The 6000-nt window shown below is 49.6% G+C and overlaps 1 protein-coding gene across 1 annotated transcript in view; it reads right to left on the bottom strand.

Annotated features, from left to right (window-relative positions):
- Positions 1 to 1620, bottom strand: part of Satb2 (SATB homeobox 2) — a 179284-nt gene extending 177664 nt beyond the window's left edge. Inside the window, exon 1 of the mRNA XM_021197607.2 lies at positions 1354 to 1620. The gene's annotated coding sequence lies outside the window, so the exon portion shown is untranslated. The remainder of the gene's footprint in view (positions 1 to 1353) is intronic.
- Positions 1621 to 6000: the final 4380 nt, after the last annotated feature.

The following is a 6000-nucleotide window of genomic DNA, read 5'->3' on the forward strand; positions in this document are numbered from 1 at the left end:
CCTTTCGTCCGGATCTTGGGGCTGCGCTGTTTTAGCGAGGCTGAGAAATTCAGGCCTAAAGTGAAGATCTAGAGACCAAGAATAGTGGCCAAGGTCCCTCCACCTCCAAGACCAGGTCACTGCCAGGGGTCCCCGCCCAGAGTCGAGGCGATGCCTCCCTACAGCGCCACCGCGTGGGCTGCGGCTGAAACCTGCTGAGCTGACTGGAGCGAACCCTTCCGCAGCGCCGGGAATCCTCAGGTTAATGAGGAGTGGAGCGGGTGCGGTGCCCGGCCCAGGGCACCATCAGACTACTCAACACCAAACTGTGACCACGTATGCAAAACAACCTTGCCTGCAGTTGTGCCCAGACGCTTGTGTTGAAAACTACACCTAAAAAGAGCAAGGCATGCCATCCACCAGCATCCCAAACTCCTTGGCAGGCAGACCCACACCACCCTAACCCGGGCAGGGGAGTTCAGGCGGTCGGATGCCAAGCAGCCCTACCCGGAGCAGTCGCCGGAGCTCACTGCGACTCCGCTGCTAGGCTCGAACTTCACAGAGAAGTTGTTCAGGCCAGGACGCAATGTCTAGGCACTTACTGGGACCACAGAGAAGGCGCGTAGTCAGTGTATCCTGCAGACCAAATTGCCCAGGGACTGCTGGGGGGTCGTAGAACACTTCCTTGGATGGCGCTTTCACTTTTCTCAGGGTCACAAGAAGCCCACCAGGCACTCTCTTAGTCCAGTTAGGCTTGTTGTCTGAACTAAAGTCCGGGTGACTGAGACTCTGCATCCCGGGACTCTGTCCTCTTCACGCACAGTGGGTGCCTTCCCTCCGCTTCCTTCCTGAGGACGAGCCCAGCAGAGCTAGGCGTCACCTGGCGCCGGTCTGGAGTCGCATTAAGACGTGGCTTAGAATACTTTGCTAGGAAGGGTGTTGTTGTTGTTGTTGTTGTTGTTGTTGTTGTTGTTGTTTAATAAATTAAATTCTCTACCCACCTCTACCCATCCCCTCACTTGCACACAAACACAAATAAGTGCACAGTGGAACTGCCAGCGATTGAAGGGAATAAATAGCCTATTCAGAAAGGTGTAAAATCACCCAGTGCCCATCCTAATTATAACAGGAGCATGTCCTGGACTCCCGAACGTGCAAGTTCCTCGCCGGGCCAGATCTGGATCTTTGGAACCAGTGACCAGTGCCACCCAAAATATATCACTGCAGTCGGGAGGGCTGAATTGCGCCTCTCCGCGACAGCTTGGCCTGCTCTCCCACAGCCTCAGCAGCAGCAGAGATCTGTTCATTTCTGATACCTGGTACCCATGACCGTCTTACCCTGCCAAGCCTCACAGTCCCGGCCAAGTGGCTCACCTCAGCTCTCTGCGCTTGCCTTCGCCCCTCTTGCCCAGTCCCTAGTGAGAAGTGGTGGGTCAACGAGGCGCCGATGCTGGCCGCTCACCTCCGAGAGCCAAGGAAGGTGCCCTAGGCGTCGCAGGTCCTGCCCCGGGGCTGATTTAAATAACTAATAAGCTCAGAGAAATTTTACGAGGGGAACTTTTCCTTTTAGTATCAATAAAGCTTAGTAATTGGGTTTGTTGGTTACCTATGCTTCTCTCTCTCTCTCTCTCTCTCTCTCTCTCTCTCTCTCTCTCTCTCTCTCTCTCTCTCTCTCTCTCTCTCTCTCTCTCTCTCTCTCTCTCTCTCTCTCCCTCCCTCCCTCCCTCCCTCCCTCCTTCCCCTCTCTCCCTCTCTCCCACTCTTCTCCACGTTTTCAAAAACGGAGTGACTACGTGGTGTGCGTTTGTGTAGTGTGAGTGTGAATTTAAGGAAGGTGTTTGTTTTGTTCGTTTTCAAAGCACTTTGCATACAGAACAATCATGATTTGCGCTCAGGAATGGAGCGTTTTGAGAGGTGAACAGTGGTTATTTCGGAAGAGAAAAAAAAAAAGCACAAGAAAAATGGAAGAGGAAACACTTTACCATTTTGTGGGACAGTTTAAGAAAATGGCAATGTTTCCTTAATATTGCCTTTTAACTAATTTTCACTGTGTTCAGATTCAGATTTTAGCGATAATTTGGTTTTAGTAAAAAGTCTATTCCATAATACAATTTAAATTTTTATTTCTACTCCTATTTCGAACATTTTTCCAACAGTAGATATTTTCCTATCCATGTATTAAGGTTTAATTTTTAGGATAGAGAAGATTGTTCCGTGTACAAGAATTGCTTATAGTCAATTAATTAGTGTCTTTGCAGTAGTTTCAACCCATACAAAAATCTTGGAAAGTAAAACCTGGAGTGGTTTTTACTAAGCATGTGGGCTTCTTGTTTGTTTTGTTTTTCTTCTTTTACACATGGAAGTTAAAGACTGGACTTGAAAACAACTTGGAAATGTGTTATACTGAAATTTACCTGAAGTTAAATTCTTTTTTCAAAGGCAGCACAGCTAGTATATTATACAGGTGTCATTTAAACGAAATGAAGAACATTTTTGCCGCAGCATTATTAATAGGACCAGATACTAAGTGGTCAGAGAAAAAGAAATGGAATTCGAATTTTCCAGGGGGCAACGTGTTGGCTTCTGAAGTTACCAGAAGCATACCCAAACCCGTGCGTGCACATCTCCCATGTTTTCACTACCGTGGGGAAACTTTTCCTTTTCACTGTTTGCTAGGAAATTGACAGGTTTTCCTGGTTCCTGTGGTTTTAGGCTTGGAGACCTGAAGCCAAGCAGGCTGAGGGTTGCCTCTGCCAAGTAATGTCCAGAGTTCAGAGATTAGAACAACCCCTCTTCACATTCCAAGAGGAAAGAGGTATCTAGCTGACCTACTGGGCTCAGCCTCCTTCTCCTGAGACCAGCAACACAGGGGTGGGGTGAGGAGGGGCTGACCTTTCACACTCAAGATTGCCCCAGCCACACTGATACTCGGGTACATGCAACAACACTAGCACATCTTGAAAAGCTCTTGCGGACCTGTATCTCTTCTTCCTGCCTTCAAGAGGGTTACTGGCAAACAACTTTCCTTTCCATTGGCTCTCCATCAGGTTCCTGAAAACACTCATCACCTTCAATTGTCTTCCCCAGCAACCAGGACAGTGCAATGCCTGTGTCCAGGGAGCTCAATATGAGTCATCTTTGTTCTCTCCGCATTGGCCGGCCATGTCCAGGAATGAAGTGTTCTCCTGCTGGTGTGTGATTTTGAGGAAGTGCCAGGAAAAGTTGGAAGGAGTAAGAAGAAAAGTACAGGGCCTAATGAGGGTAACCTGGAGCCTTAGTGCTAGGCACCTCTGTCTCCTCAACCTGCCCTCTAGGCTGTCCACTACTGGTTCCCTACCTTGGACTTGGTTCCCCAACAGCACTGCACTGGGAACCCTGGCTGTCCTTCATAACTCCCTCTTATCCTGAGTTTTGGTTTCGGTTCATCTGTTTTCTGAGGATGCAGAAAATCCACTTTTATTCTTTTTCTGGTCTTGCCTCATTTGCACTTTTTTTTTTTTTTTAAAGAGCATTGCTCTAGCCTGGTTTCGGCCAGACCCTCTGCCATCTCCCCAAGTTCTCTGTGCAAGAAGTGATGTGTCTGTTTATAGCAGGTTTAATTAAGACAGTTATGTGCCGTGAACTCTTTAGGCGCCAATCAATGCACTTTGATTTGGAAAGTCAAATCGAATCACATCTTACAGTTGCAGCACCGCTGGCCGCCAGGCTCTTAAAAATACTGGCTGTCGTCCTACATCCCCTTCAGGACAAGCTGTTCTTTGAGTTCCTAGAGACCTCAAGTCAGGATTTTCGGGCCAGATCGAAACCTTCCGGGTTAGGAACATGAAGGGCTCGGTGCTCAGAGAGTTCCTGGTGGCCCGTGGTTGAGAAGTTGGCACCGGACTTCCGGGACCAGATTTGACTTCCCAAATGTTGGAGAATTCTGTACCCCAAGGCCTTTTTACCCGGCAGCTTCCATCCTCCTCCTTATGAATCTGGGTTCATGCCTCTCTACTTTCCCTAAGATAAGCCTTCCTTCCCCTCAACTCCGCTCCAGCCCTGTCTGCTTTCCGGTTTATCATTGAAAACTTCCAGAAACTGGAGTGCCGACAATTTTAGGGCATTGGCCACACCTTTCCATTTTTAAGTCCCTCCCTTTCCACCCGAAGTCTTCCTCTCTCAGAAAGAAAAGGGGACAGTGGGATGAAGATCTGAGATAACTCCCTCCCAGACGGTGTTGAATGGGAACCCCTGGAGCGAATAGGTTATTGATGTTAATCCATAAGTGCAGATCTCTCCTCTACCATTGCTCTGACATCTCCTTCCAGCCTCCAAATCTTGCTGAGACTAGAACAACAACTTAGTCCTCATCACCTTTGAGATTCTAGACTCCTCCCTCCCGAAACCACGGGTCTTCACCAGCTTTCACTATACCATCAGCAAGAGACCCCCGATCTCCAGAAACTAACTTTTTTAATCTAACAAGAGCACTCCCCATTCCCAACTCTAGGCCCTTTCCGGGAGGACTAGGGCAATCTCAAACATTGTGATTGTTTCTGCCTGGGTCAGAGAAGAGGACGTCGGGAAAGCTTGACCAGGAAGCAGTAAAAAACTGGCTCCTTTGGCTTTTGTTGAAACTCTAACATGGTCCGTTTTGGCAAGCTGAGTGTAGATCCCCTCCAAGAATTGGAGTGGGGGTAAAAGGCTGAGATTCCGATTCTTGCCTCCTCCTCCTCCTCTTCCTCCTCTTCCTCCTCCTCCTTCCTCCTCCTCCTTCTCCCCTCCCCCCATTCTATATTTCTGTGTAAAAGCAACCCTGACACTACAAAGATGAAGTGGTTGCTGTCAGAGTGGCTGGTGACCCTCCTCCCTGTGTGCGTGTGTCTCGTCTTAGGAAGAGGGAGCAATGGCAATTGGGTTGGGGTGGGGGCAGGTAGGGGGCCTTTGCTTTTGAGGTTCAACTGGCTGGCGTGTGTTTACTTAATGCTTGGGACCTAGAGTAAAGGGGGTCAGGCTGGTCTGGCTCAGGATTCACCCCAGCACTTCCTAGCTGAGCCAGCCAGGGAGAGGACTCTGAATGGATATATGAATGAGCTCCGCGCTGCTGGCTCTAAGAGGCAAGTCTTAGTTAATTGTAGTGTGGGCAGATGCCGGCGGATGCCACCCCCTCCTGCCTCTGAGCAGGATTGAGGTGGCTGGCCAGCCCAGCAGCTCCCGCCCTTCAGGCCCCAGCTCAGGTCCTGGCAATCTCTGCACTTTGTCATCACGCGCGAGTATTTGACATTCGCAATTATCTGCAAATACCCTGATCGGTTTGTATATGAAACACTTTTTTTCTTGCCTTAAGGTTTGAATCTGGTAAATTTCAGAGAAGTGGTTGGGGGAGGGGTGACCCTAGAGACCATCGGACCAAGCGGGTGAAGACAGTTCTGCTGTGGAGGTGGGCGTGGAGAACCGACAGGTCTGTGCGGCTGCTAAGGTTCTCTCAGCATCACCACAAATAAAGGTCCATCCAAGGTTAGAAAGGGCTCAGGCTAGAAACCTGGAGTCCACTTCTGGAAGAATACACACTAATCTCCAGAAAGAGGCTGCAGTGCCCAGGGCGATCCTACCACTGACCAACCTCCGGAGTCAGTCATCTTGATAAACACAAGCCTGGTGGTCATCACTGAAAGGGTCACTCCCTAGTTCTGGATCTTGTGGCCGAATTTACTTGCTCAAAGCACCACCCCAGAGAGCACTGTGCTTAGAGTTCTCTCTCTGCCCCCAGGAAGTAAACCATGCTCTCCTTTCGGTGCCACTTTGACCCTCCTTCTGTCTCCTGGGGTGAGGTTTCTAAATCCAGAAGATAACTCACCACCCTTACGTCTCATTTTCAGGGCTACCTGTCCACAACAGGGAGGGAAGGTGACATGACAGAGGGAGGAGTGGAGAGGAGAGGGGAAGAATGGAGAGGGGAGGGGAGGGGAGGAGAGAGGAGGGGAAGAATGGAAAGAGGAGGAGAAGGAAGAGGAGAGGAGAGGGGAGGGGAGGGGACTAGAG

This window comes from Mus pahari, chromosome 5, assembly GCF_900095145.1.
Source record: "Mus pahari chromosome 5, PAHARI_EIJ_v1.1, whole genome shotgun sequence".
In the NCBI taxonomy this organism is placed as follows: Eukaryota; Metazoa; Chordata; class Mammalia; order Rodentia; family Muridae; genus Mus; species Mus pahari.